Here is a 15,661-nt window from a genome sequence, read left to right on the forward strand (position 1 = left end):
GTGGGCAGATAACTTCCAAGGACTGCACCAGTTGTTCTCAAGCTGGTCTTTCCCATGCTGCATTCGGACATGGGGGAAGGTGCTTTCCCATTCTGCCTTCAAACATGTGAGAAGACAAAGGCCATCCCCTACAGTTCAACAAGAGGATGTAGCTATTATGAATATCTATTCACCCAACACAGATCACCTACATATGTGAAACAAATACTAACAAAATTAAAGGGGGAAATAGAATGCAATGCATTAGTTTTAGGAGACTTCAACACACCACTCACTTGAAAGGACAGATCAACCAGACAGAAAATAAGGAGATAGAGGCACTCAACAATGTATTAGAACAGATGGACATAACGGACATCTACAGAACAGTCCAAAAGCAGGATACACATAGAATTGAGAAGGATACACATTCTTCTCAAGTACACATGGAACATTTTCAAGAATAGATCATATACTAGGCCATAAAAACAGCCTCAGAAATTCAAAAAGATTGAAATTGTACCAACCAGCTTCTCATATCACAAAGGTATGAAACTAGAAATAATTACACAAAGAAGATGAAAAAGCCCACAAACACATGGAGGCTTAATAACATGCTCTTAAATAATCAATGGATCAATGACCAAATAAACAGAGATCAAGCAATATATGGAGACAAATGACTAGAGTAATTCAACACTGCAAAATCTGTGGGGAGCAGTGAAGGCAATGCTAAGAGGAAAGTATATTGCAATACAGGTCAGCCTCAGGAAAGAAGAACAATCCCAAATGAACACTCTAAACTCACAATTAACAAAACTAGAAAAAGAACAAATGAGTCCCAAAGTCAGTAGAAGGAGGGACATAATAAAGATTATGTCAGAAGTAAATAAAATCAAGAAGAATAAAACAATAGAATCAATGAAAGCAGAAGCTGGCTCTTTGAGGAAATTAACAAAATAGATAAACCCCTAGCCAGATTTATCAAGAGAAAAAGAGTCTACACACATAAACAGAATCAGAAATGAGAAAGGAAAAATCACTATGGACACCACAGAAATACAAAGAATTATGAGAGGATACTGTGAAATTTATATACTAACAAACTGGCAAACCTAGAAGAAATGGGCAACTTTCTAGAAAAACACAACCTTCCAAGGCTAACCCAGGAAGAAACAGAAAATCTGAATAGACCAATTACCAACAAGGAAATTGAATTGGTAATCAAAAACCTACCTAAAGTCAAAAGCCATGGATCAGAATGTTTCACTGCTGAATTTTATCAAACATTTAGTGAAAACCTAATACCCATCCTCCTTAAAGTTTTCCAAAAAGTAGAAGAGGAGGGAATACTTCCATACTCATTGTACAAGGCCAGCATCACTCTAATATCAAAACCAGGCAAACACACCACAAAAAAAGAAAATTATGGACCAATATCCCTGATGAACATACATGCAAAAATACTCAACATAATATTAGCAAACCGAATTCAAAAATAAATCAGGATGATCATATATCATGGTCAAGTATGACATATTCCAGGGATGCAAGGATGATACAAAATTTGAAAATCCATCAACAACATCTACCATGATTTTGTACATAAAAATCCCTAAAGAATCCACTCCAAAATTACTAGATCTAATCTCTAAATTCAGCAAAGTTACAGGATACAAAGTTAATACACAGAAATCTGTTGCACTAATGATAAACTTGCAGAAAGAGAAATCAGGAAAACAATTCCATTCACAATTGCATCAAAAAGAATAAAATACCTAGGAATAAACCTAACCAAGGAAGTGAAAGACCTATCCTATGAAAACTATAAGACACTTACGAGAGAAATAGAAGAAGATACTGATAAATGGAAACACATCCCGTGCTCGTGGGTAGGAATAATTAATATTGTCAAGATGGCCATCCTGTCTAAAGCAATTTACAGATTCAGTGCTATCCAGATCAAAATATCAACAGCATTCTTCAACAAACTAGAGCAAATAGTTCTAAAATTCATATGGAACCACAAAAGACCCTGAATAGCCAAAGCAATCCTGAGAAGGAAGAATAAAGTGAGGGGGATTACGCTCCCCAGCTTCAAGCTCTACTTCAGAGACACAGAAATCAAGACAATTTGGTACTGACACAAAAATAGAGGCATAGACCAATGGTACAGACTAGAGAGCCCAGATATAAACGCAAGCATATACGGTCAATAATTAATACACATGATAAAGGAGCCATGGATATACAATGGGGAAATGACAGCCTCTTCAACAGCTGGTATTGGCAAAACTGTACAGCTACATGTAGGAGAATGAAACTGGATCCTTGTTTAACCCTATACACAAAAGTAAACTTGAAATGGATCAAAGACCTGAATGTAAGTCATGAAGCCATAAAACTCTTAGAAGAAAACATAGGCAAAATCTCTTGAATATAAACATAAGCAACTTATTTCTAAACGCATCTCCTCGGGCAAGATAAACAACATCAAAAATGAACAAATGGGACTATGTCATGCCTAAAAGCTTTTGTACAGCAATGGAAACCAGCAGCAGAACACAAAGGCATCCTACAGTACAGGAGAATATATTTGTAAATGACATATCCCACAAGGGGTTAACATCCAAAACATATAAAGAATGCAGACACCTCAACACCCAAAAAACAAATAACCCTATTAAAAAATGAATGGAGGATATGAATAGACACTTCTCCAAAGAAGAAATTCAAATAGCCAATAGGAATGTGAAAACATGCTCCACATCGCTAATTATCAGGGAAATGCATGTTAAAACCACAATGAAATATCACCTCACACCAGTTAGGATGGTCAACATAGAAAAGTCTAGGAACAACAAATGCTGGTGAGTATGTGGAGAAAGGGGAACCCTCCCACACTGCTGGTGAGAATGTAGACTAGTTCAACCTTTGTGGAAAGCAGTATGTGGAAAACAGAAAAGTAAAAATAGAAATGCCATTTAACCCAGGAACTCCACTCCTAGGAATTTACCCTAAGAATGCAGGATCCCTGATTGAAAACGACAGATTCACCCCTAGGTTTATTGCAGCACCATTTACAATAGCCAAGAAATGGAAGCAACTCAAGTGTCCATCAGTAGATGAATGGATAAAGAAGATGTGGTACATATACACAATGGAATATTACTCAGCCATAAGAAGAAAACAAATCCTACCATTTGCAACAACATGGATGGAGCTACAGGGTATTATGCTCAGTGAAATAAGCCAGGTGGAGAAAGACAAGTACCAAATGATTTCACTCATCTGTGGAGTATAAGAACAAAGAAAAAACTGAAGGAACAAAATAGCAGCAGAATCACAGAACCCAAGAATGGACTAACAGTTACCAAAGGGAAAGGGACTGGGAAGGATGGGTGGGAAGGGAGGGAGAAGGGGAATAAAGGGCATTACGATTAGCACACATAGCTTAGTAGGGGGCATGGGGAAGTCTGTACAGCACAGAGAAGACAAGTAGTGACTCTATAGCATCTTACTATGTTGAGGGACAGTGACTGTAATGGGGTACATTGTGGGGACTTGATAATGGGGGAATCTGGTAACCACAATGTTGCTCATGTGATTGTGTATTAATAATACCAAAATTAAAAAAATGCCAAAAAAAATGCCATGTCTCTCAAGTTGCATGACAGCTTAGTAAACAAAAGAGAAAAATCATCAGAGAATCTCTGGATCATAGTCCCGAGAAAGGGCTGTGCACAGTCTCCACTGTCACAGTGAGAGTAAAGGAAAATCTTTGATGTTATATATAGGTTCAATGGCAAAATCTGAAACCCTAGTTTCAAGTTTAAAGGCCTGAGTAAATTATTTATTTGAGCTGAGTCAAGTTTACTCAACTGTATAATGAGAAGGATAACAGCCAGCTACCTTCCAGGCTTATTGTGAGAGTCCATCAACGTAACAGATGTGAAAGTACTTGGTAAAAGTGTAAAGAAGTCTGTAAAAGTTATTGCTCTTTCTGCCCGAAGTACATGTATTCAAGAGACTATAGTCTCTGGGACTCATAGCATGTCAACTAAAGAGACATTTCTTAAGGCATATTTTGATATTTCCTTTGTTCTCACTATTCTGAATTATTTCCATGACCATTTGTAAAACCAATTATCTGCCAATTTCTTTGGTAGATACAATTATTACTGTTCATTGAATCACCCATACATCAAATTTTTGAGGTAGCGGTGGACTTTGAGGTTAGTGAAACTCATTTTATAGATAAGTAAATAGGCCATCAAGATTTAAGCAATTTGCCCAAATTTCCCCAGCTGCTGTAGCTATAGGTAAAAATAATAAACAAACAGTAATGAATAAGTAAATGGTTATATTGTAGCTCGACCTTTTGTTGAAATATTAACATTAAACTTCTGGGATCTAAAAATGAATGAAGTCACTGTGTACATCGACACTAAGGAACATCCCCTTGGACTACCTTTGTATAGCAAGACTAGATCTAGAGGATACCTGAGGAACTAATTCATTTAGTTGGTTCAATTAGAAGTTGAGTAACATGTGACTTTTGATAATAGATTTTGGTGGTCTTTGTTTCTAAAATAATTACACCAAGAGTTTGGTGTATCTAATTGATGAGACATTAACATTTATGAGACTCCATGCTGTAGAGAGCTGAAAATTTCACTTATAGGGGAGGATTTGGGAGTAAGATAGACGTTCAATAGAATTGAGAAATGGAATAGGTGCCTCAAAGTTGCCTTTTGTCCTAAAATTCAGTGGGAAAGTATAAAAGATCTGGGTTATAGTAGGCAAATAGTAGAAAAATCAATAATACTTGGGATATAAATGAAATTTGAAATTCAAAGGCATAGTCTCGTGAGCTAGTGTGAGGTTTGTCTAGAGAATGATAAATAGCAGAAATTGAAGATTGTTTCTGTATGGGTCATACTGTTCCCCATAAAAAGGACTCTGGGCCCTTTGAGTAAATGGACTTAAGGGTGAACTCTACAGGGTTTTGTCAACTGTAGCCGGTTTGCTTATAACCCACTGAGACCAACTGTATTTTTAAAAATATATATTCTTTTACTTCAAAAGATTTGGACTTCCACACTTGCTCACTTAACTCATACATTCTTTCAAGAAGTTCTTTCAAGAATTCAGAAGACAAATGGAAAGGAGGTGAAGGCTGTAAATGCTTCTGTTATGTAACAGGTTATTAAGTCATTGCTTATCTTTCTTCTATAGAAGGATAATTAAGGGGAAAAGTGTATGTTTGCACTGCTTTATCTTCCCAAAATCTGTCGGCTGATGGTAGCCTTAGGCATATCATGACCCCAGGAGTATTAGGTATCTGCACAGTGTATAGGCGTAGTGGTGGGTGGGTATTATAAAAGATAGCATGTGTGCTTTGTTTTAATTTTCCATTATTGTAGAAATGGTGTGCTGCTGAAGAACTAATAAGCCCTGGTACAGCAAGCATTCCTTAGACAGTTCTATAATAGTCATGAAAATCACATTTTCCCCCTTGCACTTTAGTATTACATTAAAAATTGTACTGAAAATATGTTGAGAAATTAGAAGGGTCCATTAAAATGTTAGGTAGGTGCAGAGATAAAGGAGGGTGAAGTTTCACTTCTCAACCTGACACTACTTAGTTTGAAGATATTTATCTATTTTATATATTATAAATCATATATCTATATTTTATCTATATATTATATATGTATTATCTATCTATCTTTTTTAAAATCAGGAATATTGAGTCCTTGGTGGTCAGAAATTTAGGAACTATGCTTGGTCTGAAGAAGACAGGCAGTGCCCCTTGGGTCACAAGGTAATCTGCTGTCTGTTGCCTGTTTCTTAGAGTAATTTTGGGCTTTTGGCATCAATATTCAGATTTCATGCATAGGAGCATTAAGAAAATGACTACAACCTTACCATATCTAAAACTAATTATTTTGCCCTACCTTCCTTAGACTGTCTTGATCTTCTACTAATTAAAACAGATATATTTATTTTAAGAGAATTAAGAAATTGGTAGACTTTTTGTGTTTTACTGGAGTTTGCAATCACACATTAATTCTGTGCTATTTAGTGAAAGCACAGTCCCCAGGTCTACCCTCCCATAGGGCAAAAGCCATGTAGACAATGCCATTTGCCTACCTAAAAGATTCTATGCTTTGGTTGGGGAAATTCACTTTCCTAAGCATGGTCATGTATCTCACTGAGCCAGTCCTGGGAGTCTCATCTTTCTCTCCCTGTGAGTGGTTGAGGAGTAGGTGTGTAATATAATTCTGGCCAACAGCAGACAAGGGAAAGTCTTGAGGGGAGACTTCGGGAAATGCTTGCCGTATTTACAATATGAAACACAAGAAAGAAACTGTCCCTCTTCTTACATTGGGAAATTTTATTTCTAAAAGTTATACCTAGAACTGTGGAAGTCATTTGGTAACCTCAGGGCAAAGCCAGTGAACTGAAAATGGCTAAGGGGGAAAAGGGATAATACATGTGTCCTTGATGTTGTTGAGCTGATGAATGAATTAGGTTGGAGCTGCCCTACCTTGGGATTTGTTAGGGGTTATTTTCCTTACTATTAAAGATGTTTTGAGTTGGCTTTCGTGTTATCATAAAGATGTATTAATTGATCATCTGCTAGTTTCTCCAAGAAGACAATAGGGAATGCTTAAGAGATCAGGAGGATGGAATAGGAAGAAATCTGAAAGTCTAGGCCATGGGATCATTTCAGCATTTGTCCAGATAGTGTGCCTTTCCAGAGAACTAAACACAAAACAAAAATCCTGTCACTTCTTGTTAATATACATAGCTTCTCAGGTCCAATTTGTAAATATGGAAGTGTAGAGAAAAACTCTTTGAAAACTAAAGCACAGTAGGACCACTAACTGTATCATTCAAACCACGTATCAGGGATTCAGCCAATCAAGACTTTGAATGCTATCATTATTTAAAAGCAGAAGGTTCTGGGCTTGGAGATCTCGGCAAGGGGGCCAGGGCAGAAGTACACAAAGCTCAAAACAATGAGGAATAAAACTTTAGATTTGTGTGGTTTCAACAAATTCATTTAAACTAGCTTGACCACAAACCTGAGTTCTTAGCATGAGTTTCTTATATGCCTAATTGGAATAAGATGTAATTTAGCATACACATGCACATTATTAATCCTTTTGAAGACTGCGACCATATGAACTAGTAGTGCAAATTAGAAATTGTCACAAAGAGATGTACCATTTTGATGCACACTGAACCAGATGATTTGATATAATTACTGGTTGAAGTATAATTGCAAAGGAACGATACTCCTGATAAACTTCTAAGGCTTCACTGAGTTGCCAAGAGAGTATGTATTCTCAGACAGTCATTAAAAAATGCATATGGAAATTACCTGCTTCCACCAGATTTATGTTAGCAACTTGACAAAAAGAAACCATACATTTTGGATCTGGGGGAAAAAAAGTACAAACAAAGCTCAATACAGCATTGACACCAGGATGCAAGTTAAGAGAACAACCAATACTTTATCATCTTGATGGATGGTTGGAGACAATTTTACATTGTTTCAATTCTTAAATTTCACTGTCCTTATTTTGAAATTCAGAACTCAGATGATAGTTAGCTTACTTCCCTCTCAAAGTTTAGTTAATCCCTTGTTGAAGGCAAGGAATAAAGTTGAATATGTGATGTGTGTGTGTGGATGGTCTGCTGCATGTCAGGGAAAAGTGGAGCTCTTTTGGTTTAGGTTGATGTGGGTATTCAGCTTTGGCCACTACATCTGACGCACATCCAGGGGTGTGGTTACTGTACTGGACAGTATAGGATGCTTTTGATGGGGTCACAGAAGACACTACTCCAAGTGGGCAAGAAATACAGAGGGTGGTCCTAGGCCAGGTTTAATGATATCATTAAAGATACAGATTCTTTCTGTTTTTTGTTTCTGCATTCCTTGGGAAATTGCCTTTGTATTTGAGTCCACTTCACAGAACAACCAGAAATCCACTGAGCATGATTTGAAGACTTGTCAACTAGATGTATTTTCATATTTCCTCAAGTTTTTAAATTCTTAGTTTTCTCTACGCAAATATAATGTAAGGAAAGGCCCATATGCCTTTAAATCTGGAATCTTCCTCAGAACACCTTCTGTACCAAACTACAGTGCTGAAGGCTTTCATTCTGAGAAAGTCTGGTACAAAGGAAAATATGTTTGGCAGAAGTTGTAGGCTATACATGAATTTAATAGCACTTTAATGTTAGTAAGCAAAGAATTCATCAAGACTATACTTGAAAAAATGTTGTCTACTCAAATAATTGTAAAACAGAATTAATGTTCAGCAAAACTGATGCAGTATCAGCATGCTTGGTATTTCATTTGCTCATAAACAGAATGGCCAGAAAAACCTTCATCTCTGTAGTTATGGTTCCATGACATATTTTCAAAGGAGACAGTTGTAGTTTAATAAATCCATCCATTGGCAAAGATTTGGAATATAGAGGTATTAGTGTCTTTAGGCTCACACAATAATGATGACAAATCTTCACTATTTTTTGTATTGTATAATATAAAAAAAATTCACTAGCTACTATTAGTATTTGGGATGGCCTCTAGGTAAATTTTAATTCAAGGAAGAAAATTTAAAAGCCTTGAAATATGTTGTTCACATGTATCGCACTGCACATTTGACAGACTTTCACTGGCATTTTAAACAACAAAGGGCCTCCATTTTCAGTGCTTATGAATAGGGTATGCTGAGTGTCTCATGGGTCCAGTCAGTCTAGAAATGTCTCAAGAACAGCTGTTCCAACAGAATTTTGGCTCACTGGGTTTCTGTCAAAACTCAGAACTACAAATATTGCTCTGAAGATGGGAGGCAAGGGGAAGCTTCAAGAGAGAAAATGATTTTAAAGCTCAAAATAGCTCACATTGACTATGGCATGAGAGGGTTTAAAAAATTTTTTTTTAATTCCTAACTTAAGCCTATTCAGGGTCCCTTATAAATAGAGTTTGCAACTTCTATCAAAAATCTCATTATCAAGCAAGCTTATTTTTCATTTTTCTTTCAACACAAAGGAGAGAGGAAGTGGGGCCCGCCCATCAGAGGTAGGTAGGAGCAATATACACTGTGGTTTAGCTGTTTTGATAGACTTTAACTGAGGTTATATATTTATTCCTGAAGACATTTTCAGTTCTTAAAAGATAATTGATTTTACTTTGGACACATAGCCAGCAAGGTTGTTAGAGCTCCTAATTCTCTTAAATCTCTGGGCTTTAAAACCAGGCTGCCTGGGTTGAATTCCATTTCTGCTAATACTTGTAGTGTGATCTTGGGCAGTTGCTTAAGCCCTCTGCACCTCAGAGCAAAAGAGACCAGTGGTAATGCCTCTTCTTGGAGTTGTTAAGAGGGCAAAGATATATAATACACACAAAAAACAGTACTGACATATGATAAATACTATCATTAAATGTCTTTTAATTTAGTTTATTACTAAGAACTCCCTTTGCTTGCTATACCCAAAGAATTTATGTTTTCTTCTCAGAATATTTTTATAGGTAACACTCACTTCTTTAGAACTACTCCAGTTATCAGAGCAGAGATCTCAACAATCTTGATGACATTTCAGTGTTCAGTGGATAGAAAGGAGTCCACACACCCGCTCAGGAGGGCCCTCCAGCACTCTGTCTCAAGAGGTTAAATGCACCTCTTTGACAGACTGAGAAGCGCCAGCTCTCTGTCGTATAGTTTGGCAAATTTCCTAAAGTAGTTGTGAAATTTTTGGGTGTGGAGAAGACATGCTGTTTTGATAAGACTTTAACTAGGATTATATATTTATTCCTGAAGACATTTTCAGTTCTTGAAAGATAATTGATTTTACTTTGGACACATAGCCAGCAAGGTTGTTAGAGCTCCTAATTCTCTTAAATCTCTGGGTATGAAAGTCCCTTCAGATAATATTACTTAGCTGGAGTAAGTATTAAGTGATTTGCTAACACAGTATAACTAATAAACCACAGGAGACAGGTTAGCCTTCTAGGGCCTGTAATTTCAGCACTTTCACATTATGGCAGTTATCTTCCACCCAAGGAATATATTTGGTTATTTTAACACTTGTTAAAAATAGGGAATATGTAGGGTATTTGAGAAAGAGAAACATAGATATTTTGGCCAAGACAAGGCCAGGTCTCTATTTTTTTGAGGTGATACTATTTGATCAAATGCTCTTATATATTGACTTGTTCTTTTCTATCAAAGCTGATAATAAATTTACATTAAAATAATGCTATCATCTTCAAAAAAGTTACTTTTATACCACTTCTTGGGAATGGAAAGTATTAGCTGGCATTAATTACCTGGTTTTTCATAAACTCCATGTCTTTAGCTACAGCTCTTCTTTATTTCAAGAAAACTTAATAAAATGTCTTTGGGTGAACTTCTCAATCAGAGTCCCCATGATATGTAATTAGGTAATGAAGCTCAGATTTTTAGGAACGGCTTTGCGTTGAATTAGAGGTAGGAGAAATGACTTAACCAGGGTTTGTACAAAGAAAAGTGAAGATATATGATGAACAGGAAGTCATGTAGATTGAATGACCAATGAACCTGTTCTTCTTTTAAATTCTAACATGCCTTGAAAAGGGGTCAAGAAAACACAAAGAACAATAGTTGTGTTGTCTTTTTTTAAAATTGATTCTATTGTAAGACCTACAGGGTCTTACAATAAAAGATTTTAGTGCTCATAAGAATTAGTCCTGATGCCTATTAAAATGGCAGATTTCCTTGTTCCATCTAAGAACTACTAATGAGGAATCTGGATTTTATGGGCAATAAAGTTTGACATTAGCATGAAGAATTCCCTCATTTCCCCATTTTTTCTTGTCATCAAATTTGTTCTTCTTAATCTCTAACTGAAGCCAACTCATCTTCCATTTCTCTCCCCCCCCCCACTGACCCCAGGTTTATTGAGATAAAATTGACAAATTAAATTGTATATATTTGAAGTGTACAATGTGATGATTTGATGTCTATATATTGTGGGATGATTACCACCATCAGGTCAATTAACACATTTATCACCTCACTTATACCTTTGTGTGTGGTGAGAATATTTAAGATCTACTGTCAGGAAATTTAAATTATGCAATACAGTATTATTAACTATCGTCACCATACTGCACATCAGATTCCCAGAACCTATTCATGTTATAACTGGAGGCTTGCACCCTTCGACCAGCGTCTCCATTTCTCCTGCCCCTCGGCCCCTGGTAACCACCATTCTACTCTCTGTTCCTGTGAGTTTGACTTTTCTTCTTTTTTAGATTCCACATATAAGTGAGAACATACAGTATTTGTCTTTGTCTGACTTATTTCACTTACCGTAATGTCTTCCAGGTTCATCCATGTTGTTACAAATGACAGGATTTCCTTTTTTCTCCTGGCTGAATAATATAAAAATGTATAATAATATAAACCACAGTATCTCATTGTGGTTGTGATTTACATTTCCCTGATGATGAGTGATGTTTGGCACTTTGTCATGGATCTGGTGGTCATTTATGTCTTCTTTGGAAAAATTTACTTTCAGGTCTTTTGTCCAACTTCTAATCAGATTATTTGGGTTGTTATTTTGTATTTATTTGCTATTGGGTGTATGAGTTTCTTATATATTTTGGATATTAACCCTTTATCAGATATATGGTTTGCAAATGTTTTCTCCATTTCTGTAGGTTACCTTTTAATTTTATTCAGTTTTATATGCTGTGCAGAAGCATTTTAGTTTCATGTAATCCTACTCATTTATTTTGCTCTGGTTACATGTACTTTCAATGTCATATCAAAAATTCATTGCCAAGACCAATGTAAAGATTTTTCTTCATGTATTTTTCTAAGAGTTTTGCATGTTCAGGTCTTTCATTTAAGTCTTTAATCCATTTTAAATTATTTTTTGTAAGCAATATAATTTTGGAGTCCAGTGTCATTCTTTTGCTCATGGGTATCCAGTTTTCCTAACAGTATTCAGTGAAGATACTGTCCTTTCCCCATTGTGTATTTTTTTTTTTTGCACCTTTATCGAAGATGAGTTGGCTGTATAGCTAGCCCATTTCTGGGCTCTCTATCCTGTTCCGCTGATCTATGTGTTTGTCTTTATACCAATACCATAATGTTTTGGTGTAGCTTTGCAAAATAACTTGTCCTCTGGGGTTCCAGACCCATTCTAGTGTGTGTGTGTGTGTGTGTGTGTGTGTGTGTGTGTGCACGCACATGCTATGTGTGTGAGGGGAAATTGGGGTTCTCCACACATGACACCAGGTGATTCTCAAACACCACCAGGGTGTCCAGGAACCCAACTCAATTCTGTCACTATCTGCCTGGAGACAGCACTAGATTCCACAGGGTAGGCACTCTGTCCTACAAAACTGCCCTACCCCCTCCTCCAGGTGCCAGTCACAAGCCTCAGGATGTTGCCTGTGCTTCTGACTGACCAGCTCCAGATTGGGAGTTCCAGTGCCCTCCCCTAAGCTTCAATTTATTTGCTAGAGAGGCTCACAGAACTCAGTTTAATAAAGGATGTAAACTAACAACCAGATGATGAGATACCTAGGGCAAGGTCCCAGTTATAGGAGCTTCTATCCTTGTGGAGCTTGAGGCCTGGCTCAGTGGCACGTGGAAGCATTTTGGTTCTCCAAGCATGGAAGCTATCTCTGACAGAGATGCAGGACGCAAAATGAAGAGCAAAATGTTCTTCTTGTAGTTTTTTGTGAGGGCTTCATTGCATAGTCATGACTGGCTGATTCAACTTTCCCCCCTGCCCTTGGGTGGGGTCCAAAAACCTCTCATTAACATAACAAGACACCTATTTCACCTTTGTTGCTCTGAAGTGTTTTCAGGACCTGTGGATGAAGACCACATATATCCAAGAAATATGTTTTGGTCATTTGAGTGATCAAACATGTATTTCTCATGACTTTCTACATTGTAGCGTGAGATCAGGCAGTGTGGTGCCTCTATCCTTGTTCTTCCTTCTCAGGATTGCTTTGGCTATTCTGGGTCTTTTGTGGTTCCATATTAATTTTAGGATTTTTTTTCTAGTTCTGTGACAAAATAACAGTGGAATTTTGATGGATAATGTATTGTACCTGTAGATTGCATTGGATAGTATGGATATTTTAACAATATTAATTCTTTGAATCCATGAACACAAGTTTTCTTTCCATTTATTTTGTCTTCTTCAGTTTGTTTCATCATTGTCTTACAGCTTTCAAGGTACAGATCTTTCCTTACTTGTGGTATATATTTTTTTTTACCCAGTTGAAAATAAATTCACTCTTAAATATTCAGAGAGCTGAGATCAATAGGAACTTAAATTCAATCTAGTTTTTGTAACATGTTGTAACTCTGGGAGGAAAATATGTTCCTAGCCCAGGGCAAATAACCTTTGAAGCCAAAATCAGTCAAAGGAAGAAATAAACTGGGAGAAATCCATTTATTGCTTACAAGCAGTCATCTACTTCCACTCACTCTCATGATCCAGCTGCAAAAAGGACCGCACCAAACCTCTCCAGTCCAGATATGCCCTTGTTTAGCACCCACTTTGTAAGCACTTTTTGATATGGAGATGGACTACTGCTCTCCACCCCTAGGAAACACCTACTGATATGGAGATGCACTAAGGCCAGGAGAGAGATTCTAGAAATATTTCAGTTTTACCCACACATGCATTTAATAGTGACCTCCTGCCAGGTATGGTACATCTGGTCTGGAACTCCAGACAAGGTCCTGCTCTCAAGATGCTTATTGTTGCATGAAAGATACAGAGAAGGTAACAGTTACTAAGGCTAGTTTATAAACTGTGAGAAGTGCTTATAGCAGTCTCTGAAAAATGACATCTAGTTGAGTATTGGGGATATGGGGAAGGTCAGTAAATACCTTCTAGAGGAGATAACAGAGGTGATTCTAAAATAGTGAGCAGACTTTTGGTAATGGTAATCCCTTTGGCAATAATCAGTCATGATCTTATTCAGAAATAAACAGATAAAATTAATGAGTAATATATTTACCTTAGCTGAAGCTTTATGCAGTGGGGTAAAGATACAGCATGCACAGATAATGCTGCAATAGAGAATGTCTACCACACAGCCGAGTCTATATGTTAAAAGAACCTATTACACATAGAAATAGTAGAGTATGGTGGTTAGGTATGCAAGGTGTGGATTCAGATGCCCTAGGTTATATCTGAGCTCTGCCATGTTCTATTTGTATGACCTTTGATAAATAACTTAATCTCTCTAAGCTTTAGTATATATATTTTTTAGTCTGCATGATAATATACCTACTTCTCAACAGTAGTTAAAATTAAATGAGATAATATACTGATATGGGTTGAATAATTCTCCCTACCATCCCTCCCTCCCTCAAAAAAGATATACTGAAGCTTTAACCCCTTCAGAATATATCACCTCTTTATGACTGAGAATTTTTGTACCCCTTTATTCCCCTCACCATCCCTAACTGATCACCCCAGCCCCTCCTCCATGGTAACCACAAGTCATTTCTCAGTATCTATGAGTCTACTGCTATTTTGTTCATTTTCTTTTGTTTTGTTTTTATATTCCACAAATAACTGAAACCACATGGTATTTGTTTTTCTCTGTCTGCTTATTTCACTTATAATACCCTCTAGGTCCATCCATCCATGTTGTTGCAAATGGCAAGATTTCTTTTTTTTAATGGCTGAATAATATTCCATTCTGTATATGTACCATATCTTTTTTACCCATGCATGTATTGTTAGATACTTTGGTTGCCTGCATATCTTGGGTACTGTAAATAATGCAGCAATAAATAATGCAAATAAATATAGGGTGCATATCTTTTCAAATCAGGAATTTTGTTTTCTTCAGGTAAATTCCAAGAAGTAGAATTACTGTCAAATGGTTTTAGTTTTTTGAGGAAACTCCATACTGCTTTCCACAGTGACTGTACCAATTTACATTCTCACCAACAGTGTAAAAGGGTTCCCTTTTTTCCACATCCTTGCAAACAGTTGTCATTTCCTGTCTTTTGGATAGTGGCCATTCTAACTGGTGTGAGGTGATATCTCATTGCGGTTTCGATTTGCATTTCCCTGATGGTTAGTGTTGTGGAGCATCTTTTCATATGCCTGTTGTCCATCTGTATTACTTCTTTGAAAAAATGTTTGCTCAGGTCCTTTGCTCATTTTTTAATCATTTTTGGTGTTGAGGCAAAGAGTTCTTTATGTATTTTGGATGTTAACCACTTATTGGATAAACTATTTACAAATAAATTTTCCAATACTGCAGATTGCCTTTTTGTTCTGCTGATGGTATCCCTTGCTGTTCAGGACCTTTCTAGTTTGATGTAGCCCCACTTGTTCATTTTTAATTTTATTTTTCTTGCCTGAGGAGATGTGTCCAGGAAAAAATTGCTCTTGTGTTCAAGAGATTTTTGCCTCTGTTTTATTCTAAGAGTTTTATGGTTTCATGCCTACATTCAGGTCTTTGATCCATTTTGAGTTTACTTTTCTGTGTGGAGTTAAACAGTAATCCAGTTTCATTCTTTTGTGTTTAGCTGTCCAGTTTTCCCAACGCCACTTATTCAAGAAGCTCTTTTCCCCATTGTATATTCATAGTTCCTTTATTATATATTAATTGACTATATGCATG

The sequence above is a fragment of the Manis javanica genome, chromosome 7, assembly GCF_040802235.1.
Source record: "Manis javanica isolate MJ-LG chromosome 7, MJ_LKY, whole genome shotgun sequence".
NCBI classification, from domain to species: Eukaryota; Metazoa; Chordata; class Mammalia; order Pholidota; family Manidae; genus Manis; species Manis javanica.